This window comes from Rana temporaria, chromosome 7 (assembly GCF_905171775.1).
Source record: "Rana temporaria chromosome 7, aRanTem1.1, whole genome shotgun sequence".
Taxonomy (NCBI): Eukaryota; Metazoa; Chordata; class Amphibia; order Anura; family Ranidae; genus Rana; species Rana temporaria.
Window position 1 is genome coordinate 74777064 of NC_053495.1, and position 20140 is coordinate 74797203.

Here is a 20140-nt window from a genome sequence, read left to right on the forward strand (position 1 = left end):
GAAATGCAATAAACCCGACCGGTTTCGTCTTCACAGACTTCAACTGGGGCATGAAACTGGACTCCCACATTTCCTGCGCATTTATACTCATTTATACGCATTTATACATTTAGCCTCATTGTTATCGGAGGATTTCTTTCCTGTCTGAGTCAAAAGGAGTGACCGAAGGTGCCCATTAGCACGTTGTAAGGATCTTTTTAAGTTTTTCTTGGAATAGCCTCTAAGTAGTAGCCTATCTCTTAGTCCTTCCGCCTCTAGAAGAAAATCTTCTTGCGTCGAACAATTTCGCTTGAGGCGCAGGTATTGGCTATATGGTATTGATTTTATTAATGGAGAGGGGTGGGCACTGGTGGCGTGTAATATGGTGTTACCCGCTGTGGGTTTTCTGAAGAGTCCCGTTGATAGGGTCCCATCAGGGCTCTTTAGCAGGGTGACATCGAGAAAAGCAATCCGAGAGCTACTAAAATTCATAGTGAATTTAAGGTTAAAATCATTGCAGTTCATGATAGTCATGAACCGCTCAAGCTCTGGAATTGAACCCTCCCAGATCATAAGAACATCATCTATGTATCGGTGCCATCCAGATACAAGATGAATGAGGGGTTGTACAGGGGTACTGGTCAAAAATAACTTCTCCCACTCCCCCAGGTACAGGTTAACATACGATGGGGCACACGAAGTCCCCATCGCAACCCCCTGCACCTGGAGGAAGTGGGAGCCATCAAAAGAAAAAACGCCATGATAAAGTATAAATTCCAGTGCCATGATAAGAAATTCTCCGAGCCTACGATCTCCCTGAAAAATTGGGAGGAGAGTGTTCTTTATAGCAGATAATCCCAAAGAATGTGGGATTGAGCTATAAAGAGCCTCCACATCGATCGCTACCAGTAGTGCTCCTGGGGATACTTTGAAATGCTGGACTTTTTGTAAGAGGTGGATGGTATCCTTAATATAGGATGGGAGGTGCAGTACAAAGGGTTTGAGGTGGGAATCAACCCACATACTGAGATTCTCAGTTAGGGCGCCATTGCCAGATACAATGGGTCGTCCTGGTGGGTTAACAATGTCCTTATGGACCTTGGGTAAACAGTAAAATGTTGGAATTTTCGGGTATTTAATACGGATAAATTCCCACGTGTCTTGATTAATTACGCCCTGAGAGAACGCTCCATCCACCAGAGCATAAAACTTGGTTTCGTATCTGATGATAGTAGATTTTGGGATGGGAATGTACCAATCCTTATTGGAAAGAATCTTTAGACACATACACTGATCATTGGTTTGAATCACAATATTCCCTCCTTTGTCAGAAGGCTTAATGGTAAGCTGGTGACAATCTTTTCATTTTTCAAGTGCCTCATTAGGTTGGTAAGTCATACGTCCAGCATTACGGGATTTGTGTAATTTCTTAATCTCAGCCGTGGTAAGAGCCACAAAGGCAGCTAGATTGGAATTCATTTGTAAAGGGGGGAACTTATCGGATTTATTTTTTAATGTATTCCGTAGTGGTTCAGGTGGTATAGTTGGAGTGAATTCGGACATCAGATCTTCTAAGTCCGATAGGCCACTGGAGTCTACCAGGTCCACCTCATCGCATAACGATAAAAGTAAATCAATATCATCATTATGTTGTTGAGTACTAGCATAAGAGATTTCTTTTTTTGGTTTGGAGTATAGGCTCTTAAGAAGCAGTTTCCTGGCAAACAGGTGAATATCCTTAGTAAGCTCAAAAGTATCTAGGGGTGCCTGGGGGCAGAAGGTTAAGCCTCTCGTCAGTAGGATCCTCTCATCATAGGAAAGCTGGTAGCTTGAAAGATTGATTATATCGAGACCTGTGTTCGACACAGCGTGATCACAGGACTTGTTAGGTAAGTTTACGTGCCCTGTGATGTTGGCAGGACTTGGGGTAAAAAACCCATATCGGTGGTTTCAGTAATTGTTGGTCTTAGTCCTTCATGAGTTAATTGTGTGTTCAATTGTTGCGAAGCCGAGAACACCGGAAACAAACCGGTGGTCTGGGCTTGATAATTGCTTAGTTTATTGGATCTCTCACTATTGATTGGAGCATTGATAGATCCTGACTCTTGGACTAGCCGTTTTTTTGTGGTATTATCGTCCTTATCAGATAGAGCTTGTTTGGGCTTTGTACTCCTGTTCCTTGAAGAATTTTGTGGGGGGGGCATTGTTGGGGACATTAGATGAAGATTTTTGACCCTTTTTAGGGTCTGGGGAAGCTGTCCCCCTTTTGAGGGACGGCTTCCCTAGACCTGGTCCCTTCGCACCTTTCAGGTGTCGTTTGACCTAGGGTCTATACCTGCGCCCATAACAGGGATTTGTAAACTGCAGGGGTTTCATTCCTTTTACCCCTGGCTTTCCTGCATGTCCCTGGATCTCTTTTTGGCCCTTTGTCCATATACTTACTACTTTAATACCTTTACCTCGTTTGTGTCCTTGACCTGGTATACATTGAACAATGTCCCCTCCTTATTTAAATGGCCTTATCATTTTCCTATTATATATTTTATGTCTGGTGTCCTTCCCAGCAGCTTTTTTTGCCGTTTTTTACAACCAATAATCATTTCCCAGTTTAACCTTCACTGCTGACACCTTCTCAGCAGTCTTTGTCTCCGCACCGCCCCTTCCCTTTACATTAGCCTATTCCCATTTACTTCCTGTCCCACTCTCCTTTCCGTGTCAAGTGACTGACTGTCACCTGACAGGCCTTCTCAGTCTTTTCCCCATGCTGTCTGTTTACTACTGCCCACTTCCACACTACCGGCCTATTACGGCTCGCCTGGTCTCTCCGACCACGCCCGTCGTACCTAGGCCCGCCCCCTTACTTCCCTATATAAACCTCTAGCCGTCCAAACAATGTCAGACATTGCTGGATGGCAGAGGTACTAGTGACATGTCTGGTGGCCACACTGAGCGCTTGTCTCTTGTAAGTACTCCCTTACTCTGGATCCTTTTATTTATCACCTTTTGCATTGGTTCCCTCCTTCCTTATCTAATGCCTGTTTCTATTGCCATCCATTGTATTCACAGATTGGAGCTCTGCTAGCTCTCTACTGACACCTCTGGCCAAATTTAATATGACACATTTCTGCTAACCTCAGGTATGCAGTTATTTAATTATTATTTTTTTACATATTTTTCTACATATGGTTAGGTATTTCATTACATGTATATTTATCCTGTCCCTTTTTTTATGGACAGGTTTTTACATTATCATATGTTACTTTGTGACTATATGGGCCTGAGGTCTTGCTATATGTGATTCTGCACCGCCGGCTTCCTTCCTCTTAATTTCATCCAGAGGAGTCTTTCTGCGTCCTGATAGTGGTCTCCTTTCTCTGGGGTGTGCAGGGTTGATTAAACGCTGTGATTGGTATGTGTGTGTTTTTATCTGCACCTTTTGATGTATTTATTGCCATTTTTCTATTTTGTAACACTTGCAACATATATGCTTTCTTTGTTTTTTAGAAAAGTGGTTCTTATACTCGTTGACTACATATACTTCGGCCCCTGATGAAGGGTAATCCGAAACGCGTAGGGCCGTGTATGTCTTCATGGACCTTGCTTTTCAATGACACCTAACCATGTATTGTTTTTAAATAATTCTATGTGATATATGTGTACAATTTCCATTTTTGAATATTAAATTATCTATTTTTTGGATTACTGTGATTACTGTATACCTTTGTTGCCTTTAAAGCCCCATTTAGGGGGTCCCTCCACTTTATCAACAAATCTGGTTTTGAGAATCTTTGCCTGAACCTGGAAATCTTCCAAGTTAGAGCAGTTGCGTCTGATTCTCAATATTTGACTCCGTGGTACAGAATTCAACCAGGACGGGTGGTGACAGCTGTCAACCGGAATAAAACCATTGCGGTCTGTCTTCTTAAAATACGTTTTAGTCTTCAACTGATTGTCTTGTACGAAAATTTCTAAATCCAAAAAATTAATGTTAGAAAAACTAGCCTCATATGAGAGGCTAATCCCAACTTGGTTATAATTGAGATTTGACATGAACTCATCCAGGGACCGTCGGTCACCTCTCCATAGGAGGAGGATGTCGTCTATGTATCGAGCCCAGAGGATAATCTCCGGTCGCTCGAGAGCATAGACGACATCCTCCTCCCACTTGGCCATAAGTATGTTGGCCAAACTGGGAGCAAATTTGGCCCCCATGGCCACCCCCTTTTGTTGCAAATAGAATTCACCACCATGCCAAAAATAGTTATGCGTGGTGGCGAACCTGAGGAGGTCCATGATAAACATCTTTTGTGTGGTGGGGAGGTCCACGGTTCTGTCTAGAAAGGGTGATGTGATCTCATGTGGATAATTATGGGGACTATTTAAATGCGCAGGAAATGTGGGAGTCCAGTTTCATGCCCCAGTTGAAGTCTGTGAAGACGAAACCGGTCGGGTTTATTGGACTCAAAGCATTTCCACTGCGCATTGGACCTGTTCACTCTTTGCTGTGGGTTTTTTGGCATTATTCTGTGGAATTTTATTTTCTGGGACTTTTTTTATGTGTACCCATTTGTACTTCCTGTTTGGATACCTTTATAGTGCAATATTTTCTTTTGATTTTTGTGATTTTAAATTAAAACTTTTTTACACTATTAGGAGGTGTTCCCCCTTTTTTTCTCTTTTTTTCCTCTGATCGGATATTTTTGGAGCATTACCCCTACATCATCTCATTGGAAATCCCTGTGGCTATCCCTACCAGCTTACATTTGGATTTCACTTGGAACATCAATACAAGGATTCACATCCACGACAGTGTCCAAGGAGGGCGTTCGGCCCATACAAGCCTTTAGGACCCACCCACCGTACGGTGAGTTGTGGGTCTACATCAGCTGGTAAGCATATTTAATCTCTTTATATGCCAATGATTATCTGCCTGGAGATGTGATGTTATCTGACAGAGGGGACAATATATCTGTATGCATCCATGAGAATCTAAGGACCATCTTTACATGTACATGGGACTATACATTTCACATATCTGTTTTGATTACGGATTCACTTGGTTTTTGGTTTATTACATTGTTTTGAATATACAATTTTACCATTTATATATTTACTTGAGCAATATATAACCTTTGCACTTTGTTTGGTAACACTGGGGAATAGATGTGAAATGTATCTCCTTTATGTGATTGCACCACACTGAGACCCACCCTTCAAGGTGGATCCTTTAATTTTTCAATTTTTTGGCGCTGTATTTTTTCTTTCAATACTTTTTACTCATTATCCACTGGTGTGTTGGCTGCCTTAAATATTATAGTTACACGGATTTAATTTAATCTTATCACTACTTATTATTGTCATAGTTTAGCGCAATATATTTATTATATACTATTTTGTATCTTTTCAACCAATACATTTTGCTGTATATGCAGGATTATGCTATGAGTCTCTCTTTTCTCATTCATAACGCCACCTATTGAGTACCTATTGGTATACATCCGAGAGACAGAGCGGATCAAGGTCTACACAGAGAGGGCTTACGAACTCGGCGTTCATGGATTGACGCCTATGCTCTTTATTTAAAAAGTGAGTGCGTCACTGTGTGATCCGTCTCTGCCTCAATTCGGGTTTCCGACAGAGTTATGCTATGAACGCTTTTTGTTTCTTTATGTTTTTCTGCATGTCCAATACCTACTATTGAGATTATTTCAGCAAGCTTAAGGAGATCACCCGCTATTGAGACTACTTTAGCAACTTAAAGGAGACCATCACAGTGTTGCAACCACCACCTGTATTCACATCTGTGATTATCCATGCTGTTTGTCTAACAGCAGTGAGGTGAGCTGCTTGCAGACACAGAGGTGTTTATCACTGAAGCAATCCCTTTAAGCACGTGTGCCCTGTTTGGTGGTGGGACCACATTCAGACTTTATTTCAGCATTTAGTTTTGCTTTTTGGTCTATTTTATTTTTGTATTGGATTCACAGTAATATTTGTTGATGTTTTTTGATGTTTACTATACACTTATCACATATACCAAGATACACTGATTGATTGGAGGTTTATGGTAATTTTTATTTCCATTACATATTTTATTTCACTTATACCATCTGTGGCTATAAGCCACAAATTCCTCCCCCCCTCTCCCTTTGTGTTACACAGCACAGTCACCATCATTTACACACTCTGTACAACACACTCCTGCACCTTGCTTGCAGTATCCTTCTGCACCCTGCACGTACCACCAGCATACAGGGGGCACACTGACCACCAGCATACAGGGGGCGCACTGACCACCAATATGCAGGGCCAGTGGTTACCAGTATACAGAGGACATAACAAATCAAGTAAAACAACTATTATGCATTCCTTCGTAAAACAAAGAGTGGATTGAGGTCGAGGGAGGAGTCTAGAGATGGCGCGGTCAGGGTGGAGGAGCAGTTAGACGGGATGCCTGCTCTCCAGCCCTGCTCTGAACCGATGCTGACATGAGCGTGAGCTGGATCCCCCGCTCCCTCCACTGACTGATCCCCCGCTCCCTCCTCCTCCCCACCGGATTGTAGCTCTCGGCTGGCCGGCCAAAACGGACACGCACGGGTCTCCCCAAACCACCAACCTGACAAGCGGGTTGACACGTGGGTTGGGCGGCTTCTCCGGCTTCCCTAATTCCCCTGGCTGGCTGGCGGTGTGGCGGTGCTGCGTTGGGGCAGGCGGTGCCGCGTCTCCCTGGTCTGCCTGGTCTGCCTGGTTCCCTTGAGCGGGCGGGTGGAGGAGCTGCGGAGGTGTGCCGCGCGGCTCCGGGAGGGGGTCCGGGGGGGGGGCATCACGCAGCCCTGTGGCTCTACAGCTTGCAGCACAGCGAAGTGGAGCACTGGCCCCATCATTAAAGCCAAAGCCATAATAGTAGGTACAGAAGGTAACCTGGAACCCACTGCAGCAGCCCGTAAGATCCTCTTAGTAAAACAACTATTGGACTGGTGAGTACATTTTATGAGCACACTTCATCCATCAAAGTGGTGAGTACAAATGTCCTTTTAAAAAACAAATATGAACTAAGAAAAAGAAATATACAAATGGGATACCTCTTTTAGAGGAGACTGACCAATATGAATACGAAAGCATGAAATAATGGGTTATAAGGGACAGGAGCTCAACACTGTCATTTTAAGTGTCTGTAAAGATGTCGGTAACTTTATAGTTTCTCCGGTGGCTCCCCCTTGATACTTTCCCTCTTCCTATGGGGACTAATTAAAAACACAGTGAAAAAGTCTTTCTCGCGCGCAAAACGAGATATACGGAACTTTGTCCTTTTTTTTTTTTTGTTGTGCACTACATTTGATAGACGGGCACCGGAGTCGCAGAGAAGAGGGGGACCAGTGTACCTGCTTGTGGCTCCGAATACCCTTATCCAAGGCCAAAGACAAAGAGCGGAAAAATCATAGCAACCCTAAAACTGTGATAAAGGAAACATCAAAAGGTACTGTTTAGTGCTATACGCAACACATATTGCTCTCTCTCCACGTCATACCTCAGTATCCACAGTATACAGACGAGTCGGCAGAAAACGTGTCTAAAAATCCCTGACGGATATAACGGTAAAAGAGTAGCATACAGTGCAAGTAAACAGACCATAGTGCCCTGAAAACCCGTAGAAGGAGGTCCTTGAGGTATACGGGCGCTGGAGACTGACAGGAGGGGGGGTCAATATATGAGTTGGGTGCGAGTATACATGCCTATGGTTCTGAATACCTTTATTTAAAGCTAAAGACAAAGACAAAGAACAGAAATATTACAGCAACCTTAAACTGTGATAAATGAAACATCAAAAGACGTAACGGTAAAAGCATCGGTAAAAGCATCGGTAAAAGCATTACATGCACTGCAGGTAATCAGACTACAGAGTCAGGAAAACCCGTAGGAGGAGGTCCTTGAGATATACGGGCACTGGAGACGGGCAGGAGAGGGGAGGTCAGTACACGAGCCGGGTGCCCCAAATAGCTCCAAGTCAAAGCCAAAGAGAAGAAATACTATAACAACTTTAGATTGTGATATAAGAAACATCAAAAAGTCTTGTCTTTTGCAGTTCACACCTATCACAAGTGCAAACGGTTTTCCCTCGGAACCTCTCTAAAGTGACGTAGTTACAACTCAGGCGCAAGGATGACCTCAAGGGGAAAAATAGTGAAAGGCGGGGCAATCCCAAAGGTACCCCGTTTAAGTCAAAGCCCAGGCCCGATGAGTAAATTTGTGACCCATGGGACAAACGGTGATAACCAGCACATAGAAAAACCATCGACTGGCAGAGCAGGCCAAGCAGAAAAAGATAAGAAAAAAGGGCCAGCTAATACCTTGGCGGACTCAGAAATACTCTCAGAATCACTCCTAGAGAGCAGAATAGACCAAGATATTGAAACAGACAAAGAAACAGATCTAGAACAGAGAAATAAGGAAGAAACGCAGGATATGACACTTTTGCCAACAAAAAGGGAAATGGAAGGAATGTTCGCTGCTTTAGAAAGATCTCTTAAAACGCAAATGGAAAAAATGGAGAGAAATATGGGGCATATATTGGAAAGAGTGGAAGAAGTGGAGAAAAAAGTTGACCACAATGTAACCTCACTTAAAAAACTAGAAGATGAAATAAAAGCATTAAAAATAAACCAACGAGAACAGGCGTATAAATTAGAAGATCAAGAGAACAGAGACAGAAGGAAGAACATAAGAATACGCGGAGTTCCAGAAACGACACAGGTTGAGGATCTCCCAGAAATAATAAGAAAAATCTGTAATCCAATATTAGAGAGAGAAACAACTTCCCCGCTCAGAATAGAACGAGCACACAGGATAAGACGTCCTAGGGAGAGAGCACAGGACTACCCAAGGGACATTAGTGTGCGTTTTGAAAGTTGGGAAGAGAAAAACCAGCTATGGAGAAAATTGAGAGGGAAGTCGCCGTTAGAATATGATCAACATAATATTCAAATTTATCAAGATCTGTCACAAGAGACGTTAAAACGAAGAAGAAGCTTAAAACCATTGCTAGGTGTCTTGCAGGAGCATGATATTCAGTATAATTGGGGATTCCCAGCGTGCCTAATAGGCAGGAAAAATGGTGTTTCGGCAAGACTGAGGTTTTTGGAGGAAACTCCGGAATTTTGTCATAGTTTAGGCATCCCAACACCAAAAAAGTATTAGTGTTGACCGGTGGAGGAGGGGGGGAATGGTGGGGGGGGGGTTGTGGGTGGGAGGGAGATGGGGAGGGTCAAGATAGTAAACTATCGGAGTGGGAGAGGGGAGACCCAGAGAGTGCTTCTTCACCAGTTCCCCAGTATAGGGGGATAGGAGATCGGGCTAAAATAGAACTCCACCTCAGCCTGAGGAGCAAAAGAGCGCCAGGAGCGCCAAATAGAAAAAGCTCTAAAAATGACCAGAAGGTCAGGGATCGATGGGGGGGGAGGGGGAGGGGAGGAGAAAGCCCCAAATGAAGAACAAGGGGGCAAGGTACTAGTGGAGGGGGGGAGGGAGAAGGGAGGGGAAGGAGGAGTTTGGGCAGGAAGGGAGAGGGGAGGATTAGGGAGGGGGGGGGAAAGGGATTTAGATCTGTGTGTCATGCAGTAGGAAAGAACATATATACCCAAGAAAGCGGGAAAAAAAAAAAAAAAAAAAATTATGACAAACATAAATTTCTTAACATACAATGTAAGAGGTCTCAGTTGCCCTGAAAAAAGGCATATGGTACTAAGAGAAGTTGAAAGGTATTCCGCTGAAATAGTTTTCCTGCAAGAGACGCACATAACGTTGGATTCTAATGTTAGATTGTATTCTCGGGCAGTTCCCATTTGGTACTATGGGGACTCCCCAAAGAAGAGAGCTAAGGGGGTTGCCATAGGAATAGGGAAGAATATCTCTTTTACAGTAGAAGATAGGAAGGTAGACCCGGATGGTCGTTATTTGTTCCTAAAAGGAGTACTCCAAGGGAAAAAATACACGTTAGCAAATATATACTGCCCAAACAGTCAACCACATAAATACCTGAGGGGGATTTTGAATGCTTTAACGGACTTTAAATCAGGACATGTAATATTAGCAGGAGACTTCAATCTCTCAATGGACTATCAATTGGATAGCACATCCGGGGCTCAGAGGAGAAATACTAAACAGCTTAGAATATTAAGAAAAAAAATGCATAGCTACTGTTTAATAGACCCTTGGAGGATTACATATCCAAATAAAAGAGACTATACCTATTATTCTTCCGTGCACGGAACATACTCAAGACTGGACTATATAATGATAGACCACGAGTTATTGGAAGAGGTAGTTAAAACTTCAATAGGTGTATCTACAATCTCAGATCACGCTCCTGTAATAGTGGAAATTAGATTCAAAGAAATAGAGCAAAGAAAAGGATCATGGAACTTAAATGAAGAACTTATAGAGGATATAGAGGTGAACAACACAGTGAGAACGGATTTGGAACAATACTTCACCCTTAATAATACACCTGAAGTAAGGGTAGCTACCGTATGGGAGGCCCATAAGGCTTACATCAGAGGGAAACTAATCTCAATAGGAGCAGGGAAAAAAAAGATAAGGAAATTAAACATGAAAAAATTAACAACTGAGCTATTCGAACTGGAGCAAATGCATAAAGAGCGAGGAGAAAATGAAATATATCAAGAAATTATTGTAAAGAGGACCCAGCTTAGAGATCTGATGAAGGTTGAAACAAGAGACATATTCAAAAATGTTAGAAAGGAGAGGTACAAATGGGGGAACAAACCAGGGAAACATTTAGCCAGAATATCTAGGAAAAAAAAAAAAAAAAACTACATCGAAAAAATAAAAAATCAAGACGGCCTTATGAAATATAAGACGTCCGAAATAGCGGAATCCTTTCGGACTTTTTATAGTTCATTATATTCAATAAGAACCAAGGAAACCCAAGAGCAAGAAAAGATGAGAAAAAGGAAAATCAGGGAATACTTAGAAGAAGTGAAACTACCTAAAATCTCCCAAAATGACATTGAATCCTTAGAGGCCCCAATAACCCAGGAAGAGATATACAAAGCCTTCCGGGAAACACCGTGTGGGAAGAGCCCAGGCCCCGATGGCTTGCCGATCAAATATTACAAAACATTTAGAGAACTCTTGGTCCCAGAGATGTGTAACTATTTTAACAAAATAGGAGAGGAAGAGGAAATAAGAAAAGAATCTCTCTTGGCAAATATTTCTATTATCCCTAAAACGGGAAAAGATGGAACGTTGTGTTCCAGCTATCGTCCAATAGCATTGTTAAACGCAGACCTGAAAGTATACGCGAAAATATTAGCAACTAGGATAAAAAGTTTAATGCCGCAATTAATAAACTCAGATCAGGCGGGCTTTGTAGCAGGCAGAGAAGGAAGAGATAATAGTATAAGGACCCTGTTACTGCTACAACGAGATCCAAAAAAGAAACCCCCAGTCGTACTCATGTCCTTAGATGCCGAAAAAGCATTTGACAGAGTCGACTGGGGGTTTATGATGGAAACTTTACAAAATATAGGCCTGGGACCAAGGTTCATGAAATGGGTAAAGAACTTGTATAGCCACCCAACGGCAAGGGTGAAGGTCAATGGGAGTGTGTCATCTGTGTTCAACATGGAAAACGGAACCAGACAGGGGTGCCCGCTCTCACCTCTCCTATATGTAATAGCTTTGGAACCGTTGTTAGCAAAAATCCGGGAAAACCCGGGGATAGGAGGGGTGAGAGTGGGAGATGAAGAACATAAGGTGGCGGCGTATGCGGATGACATACTCCTATATTTGACCAAACCTAGAGTCTCTCTCCCCAATGTCATAAAGGAAATAAAAAGATATGGTGAACTTTCAAACTTTAAAATAAACCCGATAAAAACAGTAATCTTGAATCTGGGGTTGGGAAAAAAAGAAGTAGAAGAACTACAGAAAGAGTATCCATTTACATGGGAAAAAGAAGCTATAACGTACTTGGGTATAAAAATTACATCTACAGTTGAAAAACTCTACTCGGCCAACTTTGTCCCCTTAATTAACGATATTAACCAAGACCTGAAAAACCTAGCAAAAAAACATATTTCCTGGATAGGTAAGATTAATGCGTTTAAAATTATGATATTACCGAAGATTACATACAAACTTCAAATGCTCCCAATAAAAATACCGCAAAGCTTCTTTAAAGTAATTAAAACAGTAATTTTAAAATATATATGGGCAGGTAAAAAGGCTAGATTAAGCTATTCATTGTTGAGCATGAAAAAAAAAGGAGGGGGGTTGGGGCTCCCCGATATAAAAAGATATTATTTTGCTGTAAACTTAGCCAGGTTGGCAGAATGGACAAACGCACACACAAAAAAAAAATGGGTACGAATGGAAGAAATATTAAGTGGGACACTATTAAATAGAAATGTATGGATACCACCGAAAATGAGGGAATTGAGCACGAACACACATAACATAACAAGGAACGTATTTAGGATATGGGACACAATATTTAGACGGGAAAAATGGGAGTATAACTCTCCATTAACCCCATTAGCAGGCACAAATTTTTTTCCACCAGGCAATGGAACACGTTTTGGAAAGCACCTAGGGGAGAAAAAATTAAAAGATATTGTTACACGGGGAAAAATTAAACTAAGACAAGAGATAAAAATAGGGGAAGGGGAACAAAGCATGAGCGAATGGGAGTATTTGCAGTTAAAACACTTTGTGAGCACACTACCACAACCAATTAGGGAAGATAAGATACTATACCCAATAGAAAAAATATGCAGCATGGACAAGCCCCTGACACACGGTATATCAAAGGTATACGGGATACTAACAGAACTCGAGACCCAGGAAGCATTGCCCTTTTTAGAAAAATGGGAAAGCGATATCGGTAAAAAAATTGATAAAACACAAATGATAGGTGCAGTATATAATCATGCCGCGGACATTACCACCATAGAAGCAAACTATAAATGTATGGTGCGATGGCACCTGACCCCATCAAGAATGAGTAAGATTTACCCAAGAAATTCAGAGCTATGTTGGAGAAACTGTAAACAAAAAGGAACAACGCTACATATATGGTGGGACTGCCCGAGAATACAGGAATATTGGAAAGAAATCCTGAAATATATTGTAGAAATAACAGGGGAGACGATTCTATGTAGCCCGCTGTCCTGTTTGTTCCACGGAACTGAAAAAACAAAAAAACAATATGGAACAACTCTGGTCCCAGTGTTGTTAAATGCAGCTAAGGCTCTGATCCCCAAAAACTGGCTACACCCAAAGAGGCCATCAATTAAAGAGTGGATAGAAAGGGTGGAATATATAGAAGAGATGGAGTACCTTGCCTGTAGAGAGATAGGAGAAGCGGACAAATACAGGGTGGTTTGGGAAAAATGGAAAGTGTTTAAATCCTCAGAAAAGTTCGCCCAGAGAATGACAGAAGCAGATAGCTGAGAAACCATAAAGAAGATTGCATGGCACACAGATCTGGGGGGGGGGAGGGAAGGGGGGGGGGGGAAAAAAAGGGGGGGATTAATTATGCTATGCTAGCAAGGAAGGCAGTTAGACCTGTTAAGCGGGAAAAGATTAACTTAACAGTTTAAAAAAGTTAAACCTGTAATGTTAAAAAAAAAAAAGAGCTTAAACATATGAAAAGGAAAAAAAAAAAAAAAAAAAAAAAAAAAAAAAAATATATATAATAATAAAAAAAAAAAAAAAAAATCCACGAATGATGCGAAGCCGCAAGAGAGACGCTAAGGGCGGGCGAACCGTGAGCTAGTCTCTCGGCGATATGTGAGCAGAGTCTGACGTGAAAAAAAAACAACTATTATGCAACTAAAAAAATCTCAAAAGCAATAAGAGAATATTATTAGTTACCGTATTTATCGGGGTAAAGCGTGCACCGCCGTATAGCGCGCACCCCCAACCTAGAAGGGAAGTTTCAGGGAAGAAATAAAATACTTACAGTTTGAATGCCCCTCGTCGGTGTCTTGCCCAGCGTCCATCGGCGGCCTTGTCGTCCGTCTGCGGCCTCAGTGGTGTCCTCCCCGCTTCTCCCGCACTGTTTCTGAGTCGAACCCCGCTTCCCGCGCTGTGTTTGAACGCCATGTCGGTGGCGGCGTTCAAACACAGCGTGGGGATCAGCGTATATCGCGCACCCATGATTTTCCCCTTATTTTAAGGGGAAAAAAGTGCGCTGTATATGCCAATAAATACGGTAGTTCCCTCATCTAACGCAAATCAATAAAAAGAAAAATGTAGCGCTGTCCTACACTTGATCTATAAAATTCTACAAATGGACTTATAAGTGCAATGATAAAACCTATAAATGAATATCCAGTGCAAATCATCTAATGTATTGCAATATAGTAGTGATGGTGTCATCCCTTCTGCAAAAATATTTGAGAAGTTGCAGAGCTTCAATGTGCAAATAATGGTGAAACCCCCTACATACAATAATAACATAGATGCAAATCAACCAGTGTATTAGAACCTAGTAGCGATGGTGTCACCCTCTCTGCAAAAGGTAAGAAATATTGCAGAGCTGCAATGTGCAGATAGTGGTGAAACCCCCTATATATATTCATTAGGGATGCGCCGAACATCCCCCGGTTCGGTTCGCATCCAGAACATGTGAACAGACTAAAAGTTTGCGCAAACTTTCGAACACCGTTAAGTCTATAGAACTCGAACGTGAGAAATCAAAAGTGCGAATTTTAAAGGCTAATATGCATGTTATTGTCCTAAAAAGGGTTTGGGGACCTGGGTCCTGCCTCAGGGGACATGTATCAATGCAATTATTTTTTTTTAAAACTGCAGTTTTTTCGGGAGCAGTGATTTTAATGATGCTTAAAGTGACCTGGGGGTGTCTATAGTATGCCTGAGGCGCGTTTCCCTTATTTAGAACAGTCCCTGCGCAAAATGTCATTTCTAAAGGAAAAAGGTAATTTAAAACTGCTTGCGGATCTATTGTAAAAAAAAAAAAACTGCTTGCAGCTTTAACTGCTTGCCGACCAGCCGCCGCAGTTTGTTTAAAAGTGGTTAAAAAAAAGTCCTTTAAGTGCACTGTGTACTGTGTATGAGCGCTGGCCCCAGTGCACTATGGAAGCGTCATGCCAATGCAATCCCGTAATTGTAGGCAAGATGGTTCATTTGCAGGGTTTTGTGAGGCTTAGAGGCGCACTGGACAGCGCCTCTACACTCTCATTGGTCATTCTCCTTCATATCTTTCTGTGGACTGGCACTGCCGTAGGATATGGGCAGTGCTTTCCCCGGGCAGCAACATCACTTCTGGTTTCTGTGCCAGCATGGAAATCAGCTCCCTGATCGTGAATGAATAAAGTAAGCATTGAGCAAGGTCCTGTGATCTGAGCAGTGAGTGTGTTACCCTGTCAGTGTCTGTTCAGTGTCCACTATACAGCAGCACCTTGTACTGTGATCTGTGATCGGACTGCAGGTGGAGGGAGAGGGAGGGTGATCTGCTTCTTCTGTGCCCGGGAATCAACCTTTAGTCATTCACCCGACAGTGTGCTGTGTCAGAGACATGTGCCAGGCAGGAGAAGGGAGAGGAGGGGGGCCATGGAGGACCGGTTCCAATCTAATGCTTCTCCTAATCACTACTAAATCCCTGGGGGGAGGACAGTGATATTTCTCTCTCATCTATATGTCTACAGTCTCTCTCTCTCTCTCTCTCATCTATCTGTATACCGTCTCTATCATCATCTATCTGTGTTTATCTCTCTCTCTCTCTCTCTCCTATCTAGATTCATATCTATCTATCTATCTATCTATCTTTCTATCTATCTATCTATCTATCTATCTATCTATCTATCTATCTATCTATCTATCTATATGTCTATCTATCTATCTATCTATCTATCTATCTATCTATCTATCTATCTATCTATCTATCTATTTGTCTATCTACATGTCTATTTATCTATCCATCTGTCTGTTTATCCATCTATCTATCTCTACCTCTTATATCTATTTTCATGTCTATTATCTATCGATATATCTATTAATCTATCTATCTATCTATCTATCTATCTATCTATCTATCTATCTATCTATCTATCTATCTATTTATCTATCTACTTATCTATCTAAATACATGTCTATCTATCTATCTATCTATCTATCTATGTCTGTTTATCTATTTTTCTATCTTTCTATCTGTCTGTCCATCTATCTATATGCATGTCTGTTTATCTATCTGCATGTCCGTCTATCTAGTTATCTATCTGCAAATCTGTCTATCTACATGTCTATTTATCTATCTACGTGTCTATCTATCTACATGTCTATCTATTTACCTATCTATCTATCTACATGTCTATCTATTCATCTATGTGCATATCTATCTATCTGTTTATCCATCTATCTGCACGTTTATCTATCTATCTTCATGTATGTTTATCTAACTATCTATTCATCTATATATCTGCATATCTATCTTTCTATCTATCTGCCTGTCTGTCTGTAGGCCTTTTTGCGGACGAGTGATGGAGCACCAGCTGCCACTACCCTGTAACATTTGTTTTGCTGTCTGTGCCCCTGTTCAGAAGATTTCACCTCACTTTCTGTCCCAATGACAATTTTTGGAGAGGAGACACCCGTTTCTCATATTACAGTAACTCTTAGGCCCCGTACACACGATAGAATCCATCCGCTGAAAAATCTCAGCGGATCGGTTTCAGCGGATAGATTCTATGGTGTGTACAATCCAGCGGATCTGTTTCCGCGGATTTTTATCCCCTGGGATGGATTTCAAGCGGATAAAAATTTGAAGACATGCTTTTAAATCTATCCGCTTGAATCCATCCCAACGGATTGATCCGCTGGTCTGTACAGACTCACCGGATCAATCTGTCCGAAGGGATCCCCCGCATGCGTCGTAATGATTCGACGCATGCGTGGAATTCCTTATATGACAGCGTCGCGCTCGTCGCCGCGTCATCATCGCGGCGACGGCGCGACACGTCATCGCGAGGGGATTTCGGCGCGGATTTCGATCCTATGGTGGGTACACTCCATCGGATCCAAATCCGCTGAAATCCTTGAGAGGATTTATCCGCGGAAACGGTCCGCGGATATCCGTATCCGTATCCGCGGATAAATCCTCTCGTGTGTACTAGGCCTAACAGGAGAGAATTTCCCTTCCTAGGGGTAGATATCCACTGACTTCCTGTTGTCTCCCTCTGTTTGTAAGTAGGAGTCGTTTGTATGTCGGATGTTTGAAAGTAGGGGCCTGCCCTATATACTCTGCAGAAATTTGGGCCTTAGGCCCCGTACACACGGTCGGACAAAACCGATGAGAATGGTCCGACGGACCGTTTTCATCGGTTCACCTCTGAAGTGGCCGTACGGCCTGATATGTGTACACACCGTCAGTCCAAAATCCGATCGGGTCAGAACGCGGTGACGTCAAACACACGACGTGCTGAATAAAACGAAGTTCAGTGCTTCCAAGCATGCATCGACTTGATTCTGAGCATGCGCGGGTTATGAACCGATGCTTTTCTGTACTAACCATCGGTTTGGTCCAATCGGGCAGCGGTCCATCGGTTCGGTTTTGAAGCATGTTTTAAAATTTTGGACCGAAGGAAAACAGACCGATAGCCTATACACACGGTCGGTTTGGTCCGATGAAAATGAACTTTGGTTCATTCTCATCGGACCAAACCGACCGTGTGTACGGGGCCTTAGGTGTTGGTGGTACCAGAACACTGTAAGCACTCACAGTTACTCTTGGTGGGTGCTGGAACGGGCCCTGATGTGAAATATTAGATCAAGAATTGTAATTACAAGGCCCTGTTGCACAGGGTCAGAAAAATTGGGCCTTTGGTGGTGGTGTGGTGGTGTTGCCACAACACTGTAAGCCCTCACAGTTACTCTTGGTGGGCACAGGAACGGGCCCTGCTGTGAACTATTACAGTGAAAACTGTAATTACACGCCCCTGTTAAACAGGGGCAGAAAAAATGGGCCTTAGGTGCTGGTGCCACAACACTGCAACCCCTCACAGATACTCTAGTTGGAGCGCAGGAATGAGCATTGCTGCAAAATATTACAGCAAAAAAATTAATTACACGCCCCTGTTAAACGGGGCAGAAACATTGGGCCTTAGGCACTTGTGCTGGTGCCAAAACACTGCAACCCCTCACAGATACTTTAGTTGGCATGTAGGAATGAGCCCTGTTCCAAAATATTACAGCAAAAAAAAATATTACACGCCCCTGTTAAACAGGTCCAGAAAAATTGGGCCTTAGCCACTGGCGGTGGTGCCAAGAACCAAATATTTTCTTACAAGCTATCAACATGAACATTGAGGAGGAATAGGAAAGTCACTCAGCATAACAGGATAGTCACTCAGCATCAGCATAGGCAGTCTTAAAGGGATCTCAGATTCATAAAAAAAATTATTTGGTTACATCAGCATCAGGTGCTTGGTAGCTGGTGATCCAAGACTGATTCATTTTTATGAAGGTGAGCCGATCGACCGAGTCGGAGGACAGGCGCACCCTGTGACTGGTTACAAAGCCTCCAGCAGCACTGAATGTGCATTCCAAAAGAACACTGGATGCAGGACAGGCCAGTAGCTCAATTGCATACTGTGCAAGCTCTGGCCAGTGATCCATCCTCAAGACCCAATAACCCAGAGGATTTTCACTTGGAAAGGTCTCCAAGTCTGATCTTGCCCCTAGGTATTCCTGCACCATGTAAATCAGATGCTGGCGATGGTTGCTGAAACCGATCAGACCTTGGGGCTGCGGACTAAAAAATTGTCTGAACGCATCGGTCAGATGGCCACCTTCTCCACCGCTCCTTCTGTGACTGACCGAAGCCTCAGCAACACGTTGTTCAGGACCAGGAATTTGTAACCTCCTAGGCTCTGGAAATGCGTTACACAAACCTTTCTGCAAGGCCTCCCGAAGATGTTTCATCTTTTGCTCCCTCTGCGACGGCTGGATAAGGTCCGCAACCTTACCCTTGTAACGTGGATCAAGGAGGGTTGCCAGCCAGTAATGATTTCTCTCCTTGATACCACGAATCCAAGGATCAGGGAGGCCATGTAGCATAGGTTTGCTGAGGCATTTGGTCCGCAGTCCTCTGGTTCACTAAGGACGACATGATCCACAACCACCTCCTCCCAGCCATGTACAAGTCCATGGGTTTTTGGGGACTGTAAACGATCCCTTGAAGACACAATCCTCCTCCTCCTCGTCCTCTTTCTGTGTGATTGGCGGGCCCGCAGAAACACTGTCTGGATAAATGGGGCCTTGAGAGGTAAGGAAGTCCTTCTCTTCCTCCCTCTGTTCTGCCTCAAGTGCCCTGTCCATTATTCCACGCAGCGTGTGCTCCAACAGGTAGACAAGAGGGACAGTATCACTGATGCATGCACTGTCACTGCTCACCATCCTTGTGGCCTCCTCAAATGGTGACAGGACAGTGCATGCATCCGTGATCATGAGCCATTGGCGTGGGAAAAAAATCCAAGCTCCCCTGACCCTGTCCTGGTGCCATAGTCACACAGGTACTCATTGATGGCCCTCTGCTGCGTGTGCCTGCCTGTAGTATATTTGGAAGAGCACAACAGGAACGCTGTGCAGTGAGATCTAGCTGCACAGGATACAGTATACTGACTGAATATACTGCAGCTACCAGATACAAACTGCCTGCCTGTAGTATATTAGGAAGAGAACAACAGGAACACTCTGCAGTGAGATCTAGCTAAACTGTATACAGTATACTGACTGAATATACTGCAGCTACATGAATCATCTGCCTGCCTGTAGTATATTAGGAAGAGAACAACAGGAACGCTCAGAAGTGTTCTAGCTGCACAGGATACAGTATAGTTACTGAATAAACTGCAGCTACTGGAATCAATTGCTTTCCTGTAGTATATTAGGAAGAGAACAACAGGAACACTCTGTAGTGATCTAGCTGCACAGGAACAGTATACTGACTGAATATACTGCAGCTACCTGAATCAATTGCCTGCCTGTAGTATATTAGGAGGAGAACAACAGGAACGCTCTGCAGTGATCTAGCTGCACAGGAAACAGTATACTGACTAAATATACTGCAGCTAACTGAATCAACTGCCTGCCTGTAGTATATTAGGAAGAGAACAACAGG

The 20140-nt window shown here is 43.0% G+C and overlaps 1 protein-coding gene and 1 long non-coding RNA gene across 2 annotated transcripts in view; one reads left to right on the top strand and one right to left on the bottom strand.

Annotated features, from left to right (window-relative positions):
• Positions 1-20140, bottom strand: part of CACNA1I (calcium voltage-gated channel subunit alpha1 I) — a 2078868-nt gene that overhangs the window by 1722882 nt on the left and 335846 nt on the right.
• On the top strand, positions 2828-3358 carry LOC120945428. The gene is made up of 3 exons (XR_005750569.1): positions 2828-2941; positions 3046-3116; positions 3217-3358. It is a non-coding gene; the product is annotated as an uncharacterized LOC120945428 (long non-coding RNA).